This window comes from Taudactylus pleione, unplaced genomic scaffold, assembly GCF_031769625.1.
Source record: "Taudactylus pleione unplaced genomic scaffold, aTauple2 ptg000637l, whole genome shotgun sequence".
In the NCBI taxonomy this organism is placed as follows: Eukaryota; Metazoa; Chordata; class Amphibia; order Anura; family Myobatrachidae; genus Taudactylus; species Taudactylus pleione.
Genome location: NW_028285039.1, coordinates 800,778 through 820,689, shown reverse-complemented (window position 1 = coordinate 820,689; position 19,912 = coordinate 800,778). Strand labels below are relative to the sequence as shown.

Below are 19,912 nucleotides of genomic sequence, written 5' to 3'. Positions count from 1 at the left end.
GCCATATAAATAAAGGATAATAAAAAATAACCATATAACAATATACAGTAGAGCAATGTACTGTAATGTTATACTGAAATAGTTATTTTTTTGTCCCAATATGAACTACAGTATTGTAATGGTTATCCATGAGGGCACAAGACTGGGAAAAGGACCATGGGTAACCAAGCAATAATGACCATGACTGCCATGAAGAACAAAATTAATACAAGAAAATTAGTACTGAAAGTACATTGTAATGGAATATTTATTGGAAAAGCAAACACAATAATAAATATTTGTTATTACAAATTCAAAATCAATTAACAGTATTGTATATAACTGTAGCATCAAAAAGGGTGTACAGTACTATACTCTACTATACAGAACTTTTAAAACAACTGTTCATAAACTGTACTTCAATTACAGTACTGTAGCTACACAACCATAAACAAGTTCATGTGTATACATACAGTATGCCATTATTGTTGGAGACCAACACAGTACATATTTAAACATTTTTATTAATGCATACAGTAGAATTCAATATAGCAAATACTGTGTACAGTACTACATACAGTGGCTTGACCATTTCTTTCAACTATAACAGGCAAGACTTTAAACAGATGATTTATATAATTATTTTAATATTCAGGTGTAAGCACAGAAATAAGAAAATGTTGGTCATTAATACAGTAAGTACTGTACCACATGGTACACTATAGAGACTGTATTTTTGTTTTTATTATTTCATATGTACTGTACAGTATTTTTTAAAATCACTACAGTAACTTCAAATATTAAAATGGGATTGGCTCACAACCGTGAGATGGCGCCCCACCCATTGACCTTCAATGGATACTTTGGATGTCACTTTAATGAGAGATGTTGACATTTACGGAAAGAGAACCTCTCAAGTGCAACAGATGATTCATCAGTAAAAATGACATTGTCAATTGTTTCACCACTCTCAAACCACCGACATGCCTGTTCAACTCTCTTTTCTTTATTCACATCTCTTATCATGGGATGTATCCTGTGAACAGAAAACAAGATTATATACAGCACAGTATTACAGTATATTGCTGTCTTAAGGACTTTTCACTGTGGAGTAGTGAACAGTTTGTTGGTGGTTTATACTGTATACATCTTTTACTGTACTGTACCTTGTAGGGCCAAATCTCCAGCCTGGTTCCCTATGCATCCTTCTAATGCTGGTACATGAGATATCCAGGTCATACTTGGAATGGAGATTATGTTTCATTTGTGCAGCAGTATGCTCGTCGTCTGCACGAGTTTGTTCATCCACATTTTCTTTGACTCTCCTACAACACAGTATGATAGGGATTAATGAACAGTACAATGACAGTAAGATGACATTTTTAATTTTTTCTATAATAATATTACAACAAAGTTTACTGTATTGCTTTGTACAGTATACTGTACATACAGTATACTGTACAAAGCAATATGTACCATGTGCATTTGGAAGGAGTTACTTATCTGTGCTGTGTTCTCTCCAAAGCATGAAAGTGCACAGTTTGTAAAGTGACTACAATGCCACTTTCTAAGAGCCATACCTGGATATCTTTGGTAGTTTTATTTTCTTTTTTAATGTTAGCAATTATCTTGCTTATATTTTTGTTGATAGTTACTGGTATGTTGTCCAACCCAAACTCCTGTATGGAGAGAAAATATATTTGGGAATATTATTATTTTTTTTTACATGTAGAGATTACAAAAGGTGCAGGACAAATCGTAAAAAATTATAAAACATTGAAGAAGAGCCCTACTGTACTTACAAATGGGAATCCATTGGTGTTACACAAAATAACTAACTAAAAGCTACTTTTATACATTATGTGGTGGTGCTCATGGGAACACAGCAGGAGCCTCATAGCAGACTATACTTGAGCATGGCAATGGTTGTATATTAACATAATGGCCGCCACCCAGGGCCAGCGGCCTAAAGGCAACCCGCACCTATGGAGCTAGTGATGGTATGAATTTCAAGTGAGCATTGGCAATGCTGCTTGTGCATTTTAGTACTAAGAAAAACAGATGTTATGGGAGCATAGAGCAGGCAGCAGACTTACAGATCGAGTGTGAAGAAACTGTAGAATAGTGCTGGAACAGGTAGAGCCAGCAGATATAGTATTCAAACAACAAATCAGTATTATCAAAGGTTTGAGATGATCTAAACAGCAAGTCTGCACAGGAAGCAACAGATTCACAGAATGGTTTTCTAGTTGTATCTAAGTTGCCTTTTTATTCTGATTCACCCAAAAGAAAAGTGACTGCCCTGTGATTGGTGTATATGAAAAATGCACAAATGCATGCACCAATCATAGAGTAGGGTTTCAGTGGGAAGATTTTCCTTTGTTTGAATCAGGATAAAAAGGCAGTACAGTACAGAAGTAATGACACTGTAGTGTCCTGTGCAGGATATGCCATATATAAGTTATATAGTACTTACTGTCTGGTGGAGGGGTGGTGTGGCCCACAGAGCTGATAGGCCCTTCCATCATCTATAATGATAATGTTTAGATCTGTGTTGAAAAGAAAAAATACACTTTAATGTAAAATTAAAAATGTAGAGTAACAGTACACCAGTCAGTACATAGTGTCCATAACATAATCATTACCACTTGGTGAAAATGGGGCATCATCCAGCCTTGTCTTGCTGGGTGGGCCGCTGGGCAGACCTCTGGGTGGGCTGGGAAGGCCACTGGGGGGGCTGGCTGCCACCTCCTCCCCCTGCAAATACTAACATTTACAGTGCCCACAAAAAAAAATAGCCATAATAGCAGAGCCTTTGACAAACAAACACACACAGTACCTGGAGGCTGACTGAGATTTATAAATCCTTGGAGAGTAATAAAGTGGATGGAGATAAAGCACCAACCAACAAGCTCCTACTGTAACTACCATTTTGCAAACACAGTCTGTGACATGGCAGGAGATGAGTGGCTGGTGCTTTATCTCCCAGAACTTTATCACTCCCTTTTGAAGGCTTGATAAATCTGGGTGATAATCTACACAGTACAGTAATAGCACCATGTCCACAGTAGCATAACAGGACTAATCATTACCACTTGCTGAGTCAGGCTGGAAGGGCCACTGCGTGGGCTGGGGGGGCTGCTGGGAGGCCAGATGCCACCTCTTCCTCCCCTTGCCAGGGTGCTTGGGCATGTTGTGGTACTGTGGAAAAATAACACTGGCCCTGATTCAGACCCGCTTGCTGGTCTGAAGGGAGTTTTTTTTTTTTTGACCGGCCTTCTGGCCGCTTGCTAAGCTGTGGTTGACCACCCACAGCTTTACCGAGCAGCCAGGTGATGGTTGTGATGGTCCCAACCATCGTGACCATCGAGCTTGCAATGATACCCTTGTGGTAGGGTCTTGTCTGCCGCAAGCCTCAGTGAGATTCCGGCTCTAATAGAGCCGGAGGCTCACTACTGACATCACTCATGATGTCAGTAGGGCCGCCCCCACACAGCAGGCATTCCTTTGGGAACACCTCCATTTGCCAAGCCACCCCCCCAATCTGCCTGCAAAATGGGGCGAGCTGTTGATCAACATCCACAGTCACCCCATGTCACGGCCATGGTTTCTCGGCATGGTGGTCACCAGGTATTACCTGTGAGGTCATTATTGCAAGGGGTCTCTGGCAGCAGTGCTGGTGTTTGGTGAGGGACATTGGCTGCACTGGGTTCTGTGCGGGCACATTGTCACTGAGGCCTGGTGAGGCCTGGCGGTGTTTCCGTTCCATCTGGTAGGGGCGCCACCATCTTGCTTCCAGTCATGTTATTCAAGCTGTCCAATCCTGGTGGGTCATGTGCTCTTTCCAACCAGTCACAGTGCGGCACTGAGTATTTAGGAAGGTCCCGAGCCTTCCTTCCTTGCCAGTGCAACATGTTTCTCAGCTGCAGCTGAGAGAGAACCTGTGCCTTACCTGTCTGCCTTGAAGCGCTATTTTGCCTGTTACCCTGCTTGTTCCAAACCTGCTGACTCACCCTGCACCCTCCAGTTACCTATCACCTGCCTGAGTACTCGAACCTGCTGTTTCCCTGCACCTTGCCTCACACTCTACTCCCAGCTGAACTCCATTACCTCTGCCTGCACTTCGTTACAGCTCACCATACCAAGCATACTGGACATTTCCTGCCTGTCACTATCTGGACATTCTCCCACTTACCCCACCACAGTTAGCAAGTGCACTTTAGTGCTAAACCTGGACATTTTCTTTTGCCATTCCCATGTCTGCTAAATCACTTATTAAAAGCTCCACCTTTTTAATTAAATCTGCTTCTGTGTCTGCTCCTATCACCACCTGGGTCCACAACAAACCCAGAACCTCACACCCTATTTGTAGCGAGTCCCGGAGCAAGTGAATTTCTCACTCGCTCCAGGGCTCGCGCACTGCCCGGCCATCGACTCGCTTGTGAGCGTTATGCGCTTGCGAGTGGGTCTGAATCAGGCCCACTGTACGGTAAGTGACACTGTAGTGAGTAAAAAGAAAATTTAGTACAGGTATATATAGTACAGTACAGTACAGTATGTCACAGCAAATACTGTATATGTACTGTAAAGTAGTTAACATTTACAGTACCCAGAAAATGGCCACAGTAGCAGAGCCTTTGACACACAAACACACACAAAGTATCTGGAGTCCAATCAAGATTTATCAAGCCTTGGAGAGTGAAAAAGTGGATGGGGATAAAGCACCAACCAACCAGCTCCTACTGTAACAGCTCAATACTCAGACACCCAGCCCTACATAAATCCACCCCCTTCCCTTTACTCACATCAATAATACTGTACTTACTGCAGCAATATAGAAAAAACATTGGTTCAATTGAGTACCATCGAACCCATATGCACAATAGTGGTTGTAATGGCATTCAAACTCACTGACACACCTGCGTTCGCACAACCAACCCCCCAACTGCATGTGTCTTTTCACTTGCATTCCTTGCTGAATCATTCTCTATGTAACACATACAGTACAGTAACAGTACTATACAGTACATAACACTGTAGACACATGCCCCCACCAAAACACACACACATTCACAATGTACTGTACTGTACTCTACAATACTGTACTGTACTGATGTGCCCAGTGCCTTGCCCGCACTTGCTGCTGTAGAAGTCTAGTTAGGAAAAATTAAAATAAAAAATATAATGGTAACACATTATAATACTGTACATTATGCCACACATCAGTACCCTTATATAAATACAGTACTGTACAGTATTGCCACACATTATTAGTGCCCTTATAGACATACTGTAATGCCACACATTATCAGTGCCCTAATACTGCACTGCACCTAATCACATCAGAGGGAATAGGGTACTGTATTAGAAAATTTCAGGGCAAATTTGTAGATGTGGCATATTGCTACAGCTACAGTAGTACAGTACAATGGGTAATGGATTACAGTACTGTAGGTACAGGGTGTTAGAAAGCAGTGCCCTTAGAAACATTATGACACACATGAGCGGGATGAGATCACGGATGTCGATTTACGCCATCCCAAACGGTAGAACCCTGAATGTCCAGACCAGGGTAAGTTTACTACTTCAGGAGGTTAGGTTTAGGCACCCCTGGGGGGAGATTAGGGTTAGGCACCCCCCAGGGAGGGTTAGGCTACAGGGAGGGGGATTAGTGTTAGGTACCATTGGGCGGAAGGTTAGGGTTAGACACCCCCGGGAGGTTTAGGGTGTGAGAAGGGGGTTTAGGGGTAGGCACCAGCAGTGGGTAGGTTAGAGTTAGGGGAGAGCGGAGAGAGTTATGGTACTCTCCAGCCCCAGTTGGGATGTTCACAGTTCAAGTACAGTACAGTATGCCCCACAGAACTTATTTACCAGTGATGTGCGCATATGCAGGTACGCAGAGCATGGCCTGTCATATTCCTATACAGTATACGTCACACTGTACAGTAATTAAGGGGGAGAGATGTACTGTACTAAGCACTGAAAAGAGTGTTAAAGTGAGCCATTGGAAAAGTTGCCCATGGCAATCAATCAACTGCATTGTATAATTTTATAGTACAAAAATGAGTAATGGTAATTTCATGCTGATTGGTTGCCATCCTAAAGATGCTCCAGACTTTGCTGTAACCAGCCACTACCGGCGCATGGTGCAGTCCACCCCCCCTCCACATGAAATTACATGGAGGGGGCGTGGCCTGCACTGGGAAATGGGAGCACTAGCTATGGCATTGTAATTTACAGTACCTTAAGCCAAATAGTAATGCTGCTTCAGCAGACCCTGATTGGCTAACGGTACTGTACAGTATAATGTATAGTGCCTTTAGTTACAGTAACTTAATATACTTGTGCTGTACTGTACAGTAATATTCTACTGTACTTACGGTCCCAGAGTGCCTGCAGACACCTCCGCTCCAAATCACTCCAGCGCCTTTGAAAGGAGTGGATCAATTGGACCTGGCCATATTTGGCCTGGATTTCCCTGCTGGCCTTCCAGTAAGCCAAGTGCTACTCCCTATTGGAAGTGATCGCTTGATCCCTCCACCACACCATGATGAACAGCTCACTGCTTATAAATGCACACTGTCTAGCCTCCATCTTGTCTGCATGCACGACGCACAATTCACAGAGTTGCACAATACGCATGACCCTGAGAAATATACAGAACACTAGACTGTATGGCAGTAGAGATTGTACAGGCCCCTTAAGTGTGCATTACTGTATTACAGTGTGTGATAAATATGATTAGGTGTCTTCCAACTGTTCTTAGTGCTTTTAACTGTCTTTGCGTGCATCTTCTAAGCACAAAAAGATAAGTGCAGGCATATTTTTTTGGAAGTTAATATTTTTAATGCGGGTGCTGAGGACTTTATAAAGCAATCAGGTTTCTCAGCATTGTGTGAGCAAACTGTGCCTGTATAAGTAAAATAAGGTATGCAGGGTAAGTCAGACAGTATGTACATTGAGGTGTAAAATGAAAAATAGCAGAATTCTGCATGAGTTTTCAAAAGTATACACATAAGTGACCTCAGCGGGAATTGAACCCTTAGGAAAAAAAAAAAGAGCATGGTTACCATAGGCGACACAACTAGACTTCATAAACCACAAAGACAAGTGCTCATCACCTGGACTTACATGGTAATGTCAATGAATGGCAAGGATTTTTTTTTTAAATCTTAATAGCGTGCATTTTCAATGCACAGACAGCAAAACATTTTTTAGAAAATTACATTTTTGAAGCTGGCACTGAGGACTGTATAGAGCAATCGGGGGTCCTGCATTGTTTTGTTTTGTTTTTTTAACTGCATGCATATTCTAAGCACAAACAGAGTGCAGGCATTATTTTTGGGAAGTTCATATTTTTAATGCGGGCGCTGAAGACTTTATAAAGTGATCAGGGTTCCCGGCATTGTGTGAGCGCACTGCTCAAAATGACGCTCAGTGCCTGTACTGTATGTGTAACATTAGGTTTGCAGTGCAAATCATACAATATGTACATTGAAGTGTAAAATAAATAACATTGCAGAATTCTGCAGATTTTTGAAAAGTGTACACATAAGTGACCTCAGCGGGAATCGAACCCTTGAAAAAAAAACATGGAAACCACTGGCAATACCACTAGGCTACGTGATCCATAGAGGCAAGTGCTTATCACCTGGACTTACATGGTGATGTCAATGAATGACAAGGCTTTTTTATTTATTTTAACTGCGTGCATCTTCAATGCACAGACAGCAAAAATATTTTTCAAAAGATTACATTGGTAATGGTGGCACTTATGACTTTATAAAGCGTTCGGGCATTGTGTGAGCACACAGCAGAATATGATGATCAGTGCCTGTATGTGTAATAACATTAGGTTTGCAGTGTAAATCATACTGTAGAGCACAGTGCAGTGCTACAGTACGTACTGTACACTACAGGTATTTCATTGTAGAACTCACGTATACATAGCTGTGATTTTCAAAAGCGACATCTGCTGGACAAACACTAGTATTACACTTGACAGACACTCCATATGCCACACTACACCTCAATGAGTCACTTCGTGCCACCCAGCGACACCCCATGACAGAATACGCCACCCTGTGACCAGGCACAGTGCGACTACAATATCACACTATATGCAATGACAAAAAACTATGTAGAAATAACTTCACACCCTAAGAAAATCATATGGCTCAATGAGCTAGTGTAGATGTCATCTGATTTTAGAGTGGGACATTCTCAGGTTCAATTCATGTCATGTTCATATTTCTTGCTTTGTGTATAATCCCTTATGTAATGCATAGTACCATTTAACTGTTATAGTAGTCAAGTGTTTCAATGGACTTGATAGTAAAACCCTAAAGATTGTTTTATTTTAAATATACTAAATTTTTTAGCATAATGGCTTAAAACTATGACATTTCTCTTTACCTTAAGAAGACCTGGTGGCTCAATAGGCTGGAGCTCATCTACTACAGCTTTAGAGTAGAAAATATGCTCTATTTTTATGACAGATATGCTTTTTGTATCTCTTCACTTATGTAATGCATCGTACCTTTTTAACAGTTGTAGTAGTCAAACGTGTCAATGGGCTTGATATTAAAACACTAAAAATTGTTTTCTTTTAAATACTGTATATTACATTTCTTAGCTTAATTGCTTAAAACTATGACAAAAGTTCTATTTTTCTCTGAAAAGATCTTGTGGCTCAATGGGATAGAGCTCATATACTACAGCTTTAGCATATGACAGGCACAGGTTCTGTTCCTATGACAGATGTGTTCTTTGTGTCTCTTCACTTATGCAATGCATAATACCCTTTATCAGAAGTAGTAGTCATGTATTTCAATGGACTTGATAGTGAAACCCTAAATAATGCTTTATTTTAAGCATATTACATTTTGTAGAATAATTGCTTACAACTATTAAAAAATATCTTCTAATCCTAAATAGATCAGTTGGTTCAATTGAAAGTGCACATGTGCTGATGATTTATGGTGGGACAGAGACAGGTTCTATTTTTTTTTTAGATTTTTTTTTCTCATATTGCTTTGTGTCTCTTCACTTATGTAATGCATAGTACTTTTTAACAAAAGTAGTAGTTAATTGTTTCAATGGACTTGATAGTGAATCCCTAAAGATTGCTTTATTTTAAGTATATTACATTTTGTAGCACAATTGCTTAAAACTATCACAAAATGTTTCCTAAACCTCAAAAGATCATGTGGCTCAATTGACTAGTGACCATGTCTTACAGCTGTAGAGTGAGACAGACAGGGGTTCATATCCTATAATAGTTATTTTATTTTTGCATATTGCTTTGTGTCTCTTCACTTATGTAATACATAGTCCCTTTTAACAGCAGTAGTAGTCAAGTGTTTCAATGGACTTGATAGTGAAACCACAGTGTGCATTTCTTAGCATATTGTCCTTGTCACCCTGTCTGTTGTTGAAACCACCTACTGTATCTGATGTCCAGTTGGATTAAAAATATAATTGTTCTCTGGAAAATATGGCTAGATGGCAATCTATTATTAAAAGTAGTTTACAAAAAGGATAAAAAGATTTCTAAATTAAAATTCAAATCTACAAATAATATCCAGTAAGAAGGATACACACTAATATAAAAAAATTAGTCCACATGATTGAAAATATAAAGAATACATTCTAACATTACACTAAGTGACCCTTTTGTTGACTGTACTGTAGCATAACAGATTGGTGGCTTAGGGTTGCAAGGACATGAGATAAGGGTAGGAGTTAGGTAGCACAATTGTAGTTTTAATTTTATTACATGGCATAGTACTCTTTTAAGAATTTCAATTAAAAACATGTCAACAAAATGAACACCTTGAAATAAAATGACATTTATAATACCCATAATGGAATGAAGCTGGTCTTCTCTGAGTACTGTAGAGTATTACAGGTTGCCTCCCTTACCTTCCCCACCCTTTTTTTTATTTTCTCTCTGTAACCCTTTATCTTTTTCTTCTCTTTCTTTCTTTGGTAAAACAAGTAAAAATTAATAGTTGTTTATTAACAGTGATGTTCTCACTATATTTCTGGAAATATTACTTTGTATGTAATTATTTGTACACAATATGTGTTGGGAAATTATTATGCTGTATTTTGTACCAACTATTATTATAAATAAAGAGACTAAAAAAAATATGAGATAAGGGTAGAAGTTAGGTAGCACAATTGTACTTTTCATTTTATTACATGGCATAGTGCAGCTCTACCTTTTATAAGAACTTCAATTAAAAACATGTCAACAAAATGAACACCTTGAAATATAATGACATTTATAATACCCATAATGGAATGAAGCTGGTCTTCTCTGTGTGGTGTAGAGTATCACAGGTTCCCTCCCTTACCTTCCCCACCCTTTTGTTTCCTTTCTCTCTGTAACCCTTTATCTTTTTCTTCTCCTTTCTTTCTTTGGTAAAACATGTAAAAATTAATAGTTGTTTATTAACAGTGATTTTCTCACTATATTTCTGGAAATATTACTTTGTATGTAATTACTTGTACACAATATGTGTTGGGAAATTATTATGCTGTATTTTGTACCAACTATTATTATAAATAAAGAGATTAAAAAAAATGACATGTATAACATGCCATTTTGTGGAGCCACAGCGGAACTGCAATGTTCCAGCAATATAGGCTGTTTCTTAAATATTCCAAGGAAAGGATATTCCATATTGTATTTGATTGGTTAATACAGAATTCTGCTTAGTCTATATACAGCTAGGATAGCAAAAGTGTGATTTCATTCTGATCTGTGGGGTAGTTGGGGTATAATAAAGGAGAGAAATATTTGAAGTTCCTCATGTAATTAGATTAATATTCTATTGAGCTTTGAGCATTTAGCTCAACTTTAGAGGAGCTTTAGGTAGCTGCCTAGAGTGCCAGCCACTGCAGGGCACCTCTGGGTCCAGAAAAAAACATGAAGGATGTCTCTGAAAGAGACATTCTTCTTTTACAGTGTGCTGGTGGTGGCTGCCTGGGCCATCCTACCATTACGCTGGCTGCTTAGGACATGCAATGCAGCAGCTGTCAATGACATCGAGCCATTGTCACTCACTTGATCGGCCCCTTTCCCATCCTGGACAATGACTACTCTGATTGGCGCACAGCCCCATGTGTCCCTCCCCTTGTGCTGTGTGTTACTCTCCCACATTGGCCTTATGGCCAGCAGGCTGGCTGGGACAGGTCCAATGGTGTCTCCCAGCACAATCAGGGAGAGTCCGGCAACTCAACAGCTACAGTATTTGGGAAGTGCAGCTCATGTGGTGGTGAGTGCCACTGCTGCAGTGAAGACTGCTGAGTCCCTGGAGTCCAGTATGGTGTGACTGTTGTGAATGCAGTGTGCTGTTTGTGTGCTGGTAATGTGCCCTCACCATTCTCACCAACTGGCTCTTCAAGCACTGCAGGTTACGCTTCCTCCTTGAGCCTGGTTTGGCTATAATTTATGGTCATTGTGCTGACTGATAAATACATGGCCACTGTTGCCGGGGAGGGTTCCAGAGGAACCCATCACTGAGTAATTATGCGTGGTGTAGCCCATAGGGTACAGCGGCTATAGCCATTCTGGATGTTGGTAAATTTGGCAGCATCGTATACCCCATATAAACCTATGGGGGATGCGGCTGCCTGTGGAAATGGAGGGATCATAGCAGGTATTGGAGATACCTGCTACAGTCCCTCTGTCATACATCTGGGGGAAACTTAATATTTGTGATTAACCCCCAAAAACAAAACAAATATACAATGATAAATGGGCCACAACATGTGTGGTTGGAGAATTAAAATGCACCTTTGTGGTGTAACTTCCAGGGGATCATATGGTGGCATAAAAAATGTAAACTGTGTTGTGGATGTGAAAACATGAGATGTCCCTGGTTTTCCTTCACAATGAGCTGTCTGATTTACACTGCCATAAAATAACCCACATTATTGCACATGAACAAGCAGCAACTCAGGTTACTGTGCAGTGTGATAGGGCCCAGTTGAAATAACTAGGGACGAGCGACCCAGCATTTCAACTCGGGTAATGAGTTCAACCCAGCTCGCAGTGCGGTGTGAATAGGTAACTCAGGTCGAGGTGACCCAGGTCCCATTCACTGCATAGGGAGAGCAGTGAGTGCAGTGACGTCATCAACCAGGCATTATTGCTTGGTCGGGTTATCAGTCTGGAAGGTGTCTCAGATGGCTCGCATGAGGGATGGATGAGTGTACAAATCCTGAGTGTGACAAGCCATTTGTGATGTGAAAGGGGTATTAGCTGTCTCTAGGATGAGCTAATGGTGCACTTCCATATTTACCTGTGAGCAGACCTATTTCTGCTGACAGACTTGACTCCACTAGACATGGGTTTGCATAAATTAGCCGCTGAAAAACCAAAAGCCGCCAGACATCTCATAGCATGTGCAGAAGTTCGAAATTCCTGAGTGAGGTCTGACCTGCCTTAACTATGCTTATGGCTCCGATATTACTCGATGTTACTGATTGTTTCGCTATGTTGCCCTAGTATTCGGATGTGAGTAAGGGGAAGTGGGCGTCATTATTTTAGACTGCAATTGCAATGCAAATGCAATTATTTACATATCACTGCTGATATAAGCAACTGCATTGTGTGCGTATAAGCAGAATAGTGGTCCGTGCTGAATCAGGCCCTTAGTTACTGTATTATTTTCTGTTTTGGGAAAAAAAATTCAATAAAGGCTACTCAATTTAAAACAAAGACTAAGTAGTAGGGTGAGTCAAAAATTATCTGCACTCTGGCTGTTGAATTTATTTTGATCAACTTTGAGAAAATACAAATACATTATTTTTTGACATAGTCAGGAGTTGACACAGTAGGCATAAGTCTGGTGGAACCAATGTGGAAACACAGGAGGCCAGAGTGACAAGGGGCAGGAGGCTGGACAACCAGGAAGCTGAAATGATAAAAGAAAAGAGGCTGGAATGATGGGGTGCAGAAGGCTGGAGTGACAAGGGGCATGAGGCTGGAGGTGATACAGTGCACAAGTCTGGTTGAATCTCTGTTGTATGATAATGACATTGGTCACATTCCTACACAAACAGACATATTCTGGACAATGTGATCTCCTATATGAGGAAATGAGTACCTTGTGTCCCTGCTTCCAAATCCCATCTAGATTTCACTTTAGTAGAAAAGCAATTCCCAACCTATACAGGGACAATAAAAAAATTAATTAGTGGCCTCCAAAATGCTGCTGTACCCACTGTCCACATAACCACAGATATGTGGACAAGCTGAACATAGCATATGCAAGATTTAAGAGATTCAAGGTTCAAGTCATACATTTTTTCTTTCTTCCCAATGGAGACATATCTGAAGAGATGCAAAGAGCTTTTGCTAAGAAAATTGTCAGCTCAAGTGACACTTAATGCAGCGATGGCTTCTTCAGTTTCTACAGGAAGTGCATCTGCCGTGAAAAAAATAAACTTTCCCAAAAGACCCACTGGTGATGCAGATGAGTCAACACAACAAAATTTTGACATCTGGTTGGTCTAAATTAATTGCCTACAATTAAAGATACCTCTACCATGACTCCATCTGATACGGTCACCATTCAAACAATGGTTGAGGACTGTTTTACATTTTTAACTATAGCATCCAAATAGGCATGTCAGACAGTCTGTTTGAATACTGGCAGGAAAAAAAATGCAATTTGGAGACCCTTGCACACATTGGCTTTGCTTTACTTGAGCTGCCCACCCTCCAGTGTGTACTCCAAAAGAGTTTAATTAATATTGTGTGAAGATAATGTAAACACTGATGATGGTGAGGAATTGGATAATGATGGTGACAACATCTTGCCTCTGTAATGCCAGTTTGTGCACATAGAGAGAATTGCCAGCAATGTCAGCTGCCAATTGGTAGCTTGTTTATTGGTGGACCAAACAAACCAATAGCTTAATGATTGATATTGTTGAAGAAGGTGTTGTTGGCGAGAATGGCAGGTGCTTGAATCTAGTAGTGAGAAGGAAGCTAGCTGACCCTGGACTGCTTGTTGGTACTTTTTTAGCCAAAGTTTCTGAATTTTGAAAAAGCTTTTTGGATGGATGCGCTGCAGATGATGCAACAAGGAGGAGATTACTAGATGGTCAATGTTCCTTCCTCTACTTACTTTGGCTTTACAAAGAGGAAAGATGGCTTGACAATTGTTGTCCAGATTTGGGTAGAAATAATTCCACACATAAAAAGTGGATTTTTTTAAAATTGTGCTAAGACATGACAATGGGCTTTTCCTTATCATGGGAAACAACTGTTTCTTCCACTGGTGCTTGATTTACACAAACAACATCCCCATCAACAATATCCTTATTAGCGTCAGCTACACAAATATCCTGCTCACCTGGTGCACTTCTGCAGAAGCATCCTCGATTTCTATGTCAGCATGTTCACTTTCATTTTGTTTACATCATCATAAGAATCAGAACCACCAGTCATAAATAAAGTCCAAGGTCTTAGCCTTTCCTTGCCACTTTTTGTGGTGAAAGGCATATTGCCAATTTTATGTCTTTCTACAGATAACTTTCCCTTTGATGGTTTTTTCTTTACCACTGTAAATGATTGGCCTTTGATTTTAGATGCCCTCAATTATGTCCTGTATGCCCTTGGGCATCGGCTTTAGTAGATGATTTAGATGGACTAGTATCATCATGAATGGTGATACTGACAGCAGCTCCAGCACTAGTATGTGGTTCCTGCTCTCCTCTCAAATGATCATTCTCCATATCAGCAAACACAAATGAAGTGGGGTACAGCACACACATCAATTTATATCAATTTTAAATATTTTGCAGTGGTATCAATGACCTACTGTGTCACAAGATTTTTTTATGAATAAGAAAATAATAACACATTGTTCTACCACTTAGTGTCACAAGATTTTTTATGAAGCAAAGAACACACTGCGCTACCTCTTACAGTGTCACAATATTTTTATATGAATAAGAAAAGATTAACACCCTGCACTACCACTTATAGTGTCACAAGATTTTTATGACTAAGAAAGGAATAACACACTGCACTGCCATTTACAGTGACATCATTATGTTTTATATATAATGAATGTTATTTAGCACTTTGTTGTAGACTTGTAGTCAATGTGTCGACTATTTATTCACGATTGTGGAAAGAAGCGAAAAGTTGAATATTACACTGCGCTACCCCTTACAGTGTCACAAGATGTTTTATGAGTAAAACACTGTGCTGTCACAATATTTTTTATGACTAAGAATAATACACTGCGCTACGACTTATAGTGTCACAATATGTGGATGATAAACTATGGTCTGGCCTGCAGGGTCACCAAACAATAAAAGTGCAGCTACAGGTAAGTTGCTAACACACACACACACAAAAAGAAAAAAATATATATTTATTTTTTATTGTTTGAGGAATGATAATTCTATTTCAATTTTATTATTTTTACACTGGGGAAGAGCACCCCATAATGAGGCAGCAGCCCCTTGATGAACAACACAGACAGCACTCCTTCTTTTTGGACAACAATGCACCCCTGCCGAGTGCAGACAGACCACCTGCAGTGCAGAGTCACAAATACATGGACAATAAACTGCAGTCTGGCCGGCAGTGTCACCAAACAATAATAGCTCAGCTAAGCTGCTAACTCAAACAAAAAAAACACTTTTTTTATTTTTTTTTACACTGGAGAAGAGCACCCCAGATTGACAGAGCACCCCCCTGTACAACACGGTACCCCTTTATGGAGTACAGCCTTAGCCCCTTGATGGACAGAACAACAACACTGCAGCAGCCCTTATGTATAACACAGCAGCAGCCCCTTGATAGACAGTTCAAGTGGCATAGCAGTTGCAGCACCCTCTGAAGCCCCCCCTTTTATATACTGCAACCCAAGCCCCTTTATGGACAACACAGCAGCATCCTTCAGCCCCAGACCCTGACAGGACACAGTATTATTCAACACACTGAGAAAATCAAAGGTATGCATCTGTACAAAGTAAATGCCCAAACAGCAAGCATATATGTACATGTATACAAAGAGGGCAGCACTTGTAGTAAACAACACAAAATAAAAAAAAAAAAAAAATTAAAACAATAATATATATATATATATATATATATATATATATATATATATATATATATATATATATAAGTAAAATCACCCTTTGGGTGAAATAATGCACAGCACTGCAGATCGATCATCAAGAGAACATTTTTACTTGAATGTTGAAGTAAAAATATTCTCTTGATGATCAATCTGCAGTGCAGTGTATTGTTTCACCCTAAGGGGTGATGCTACTTGTCTTGTATAACATATAATTTCAAGGGCATGCAGCAACAATACCACTCTATATTTGGAGTGCCGAGCTGACATCCATATATATATATATATATATATATATATATATAGGGATTAAAAAGTTGACAAAACACATAAATCACCAAAAAATAAAAAATATATAATAATAATAATAATAATAATAATAATAATAATAATAATAATACATTATGCGTAAAATAAATTATAAAAATTAAATAAAACAGCTTGTGATCAATATTTTAAATTGTATGGCTCTTAATTCCACAATGGATCACTGTCCCATATGGCCTCAATGTAATTCACTATAGCCCACGCATGGTTAATCCACATAGTCCATAAAGAAGTTTACTGGCAGCACTTGTATCCACAAATGTTCACATGACTCACTGAGAATCCAATAGTGGTAAAGTCAATAGCCAGTTTATAGAAGCATATAATTGTGAGTGCGATATATTAGCAGCTAGAACCTCAGACTCCCTGCCGATGTCCATACTTACAGTATCAGTTGTGTACACTGCAGCCAAAACTTCTCAGAGGCCAGGTATCAGTGTGCATATATTCAATCCACTGTGGGGATGTACTGCTGGAGCCTTGATGATCCATACTCACTAATAGCAATGCAGTATTCTCCAAATGAGCCAATGCACAACAAGTACATACGCAATTAAAGGTCAGGAGCAAACCACCCTTTGTATCCTCAATGTGTTTTCATGCAAATTGAGCAGTACTTGCTGGTTTGTCAGAGCCCCAATATATAGCCCAAAATTAATTTTTAGCTGATCTAATTTAACACAGTATTATTCACTTATTTCAATCAACACATAAAACAAAATCATACATATGTAAGAAAAACAAACTTGACATGTCACAGTGAATCTAAAAAATAATAATAATCAGTTAACTGTATCATAATCACTTAGATGTATTATTTCAATATATCTATTCCTAAATTATGGCAAGTTACCAAATCTTCATATAGTTATAACCTACTTCAATTAAAGGTCTCAATATACTTCAACAGGTATAGGTAAACCCTAGCAAATTATGCAAGGGAAAGGGCCTAGGTACTGCATTGTTCACATCTTAAAGGGAAAGATACGTATACATAAATAAACAGGCAAAACAAGAAAAGGTGGATAGGAGAACCCACATTCATTAACTTTAAACAGTCATATAATATACATATAACAAACATATATACAGGTACACCAAAGCAGAAGTATATACACATCTAGGTGTTAAGCACATCTTAAAGGAAAATATGCATATGTGTGAATAAACAGGCAAAGCAAGAAGAGATGTATAAGAGAGTCTACACTCATTAACTTTAAACATTCATATAATAGATTGCAATTTAACAGAAATCTATATCCTTAAATAAGAACATATACACACCTAGATGTTATGTACATCTTAAATAGAAGGATGCACATGTGTGAATAAACAGGCAAAGCAAGAAGAGATGGATAGGGGAACCTACATTCATTAACTTTAAAAAAATCATATCACAAATCATATAATAAATCAAATATTAGCTAAGCAGAAATATATACACATATATGGGCCAGCAAGGTATACCCATATGAATTCAAAGTCAATCATTTAATTTAACCCTTGCGGCTTCAAGGACTGTAATTTCAATATCCAAGCCTCCTGCCGACATAGTTGTCTAAATCTATCACCCCCTCTGTTCGTCACAGAAATAATTTCTAATCCAATCACACACAGACCTGCTGGGTCCCCTCCATGACATTCCAAAATATGTCTAGTGACACTATGATTGAGACATTTATTTAGAACATTTCTCCTATGTTCCATAAACCTCTCCTTTAAACTCCTAATCGTATGTCCCACATAATACATGGGACATGAACAGACTAGTAGATATATAACATATCTGGAGCTACAATTAATTAACAATACTATCTCATATTCCTTCTTTGAGTCAGATGCCGTGACTGAATGGGTTCTATTAGCTACATGGGTGCACATACTGCATCTATTACCACCACATTTAAAACCCATGTATCCTTTCACCAGTGATCTTAGTTTAGGTAAGGGGATATTTTAAACTTGAATGATTGAAGAAGCTGGGTGCCAGTATGTTCATAAAATGTCTGGCTTTTTTTTAAAACAACTGTAGGCTTTACATCTAAACAATTAATCAGCACCAGGTCAGTACGCAAGAAATGTAATTCTTGTTCATAATGTTAATAATTGTATTCGCTGCCACATTGTACTTGGATGTGAATGCCAAACCAAAATTTGTATCTCCCATCCTCTGTTTCCTACCTACATACTTCCTATTTTTTCCCACATACTCAATTCTGTCTGCATCTGTCTCAGCACCATAAGTTTCATCTTTACAATCATTCTGTATATCAGCAATTTTCTTGGTCTCTCCTAGAATCTCCATCCTATTGAGACAACAAGTATATATTAGAGCATCATCCAAAATAACTTGTGGGTACCCTTTATCCCTAAAATCTTGAATTATATCCCTTTTTTCCGTAGTTCATTGTAAACCCTGCACCTTTACAAGCACCTGTGCAATGTCATTAAGCTGATGCGAGCGACCACCATACTTTTTGTTTGCAGTTCTGTGAGGCATGAAGGGAGCCAGCATTGGGAGGATGTGCTGGGCCGTATAGTGCCATTTGGAGGTTTCTGGGGTACCTCCTAGGTGAGTCAGCTCTCGGCTTATAAATGTGCTGTTATCATGCAGTACATTAATTTGTAATTATTAGCAACAATTATTTTGGGGTGAGCATTTGGGCGTGGGGCTCCCGGAGTTGCTCTGGCTGGGCCTTTTTCAGGGCATCACCACTTAATTCACATAGATATTTTTTCATCACTTTTATATTTGTTTGTCTATTATTTATGTATTTTTTTCTCTTGTTCATTATATTAACACTTATTGATTTATCTTTACACATCTATACTTTACACTTCACTATCACCTTTTTTCCCTTTTTTGTGTGATGCCCTGGGGATGATCCTTGGTTAGATTCTTTTGGGTTTCCCTGCGCCTCAGACATGAACCCCATTATGTTAGGGATGCCGGTATAGAGGAGCCTTGATGTTGGCCCGGCTCTTATTCTTATATTTTCAAATGTATGTAACTATTACCTCTGAATTTCTATTATTATGTAGGATTCAAGTATTTTTTGCTGATATTGATGCAATGTGCTGGAGGGAGAATCCCCTGTTTCTGTAATCTACTTGTTTTCTATAAGAGGAAACACAGATGACCTCCTGTATCACCTCCACTGTAACATCTAAAAAATGAATGTGTCTAGGGTGATGTGTGCACATGCAAGATAAACAAAAAGTGTTAATATTTAAATATTCAACAAACAAAGTGATAGATTCATAATCCCCTTCCCAAATAAAGAACAGGTCATCGATGTAGCGACAGTATAGTACAAGATTTGCACCATAAGGACCATCCCATATATATAGTTGTTGAAAATGGCCCATATACAAATTCACAAAACTTGGTGCAAAGCAACTACCCATCTCTGTACCGACAACCTGTAATTAATAAGTGTGATCAAACAAAAAAAATTATGTGTAAACATAAAAGTGATAGATGCCAA

The 19,912-nt window shown here is 39.1% G+C and overlaps 1 pseudogene; it reads right to left on the bottom strand.

The window, feature by feature from the left end:
- Window positions 1-729: 729 nt before the first annotated feature.
- Window positions 730-18,729, bottom strand: LOC148479097 (uncharacterized; annotated as a pseudogene).
- Window positions 18,730-19,912: the final 1,183 nt, after the last annotated feature.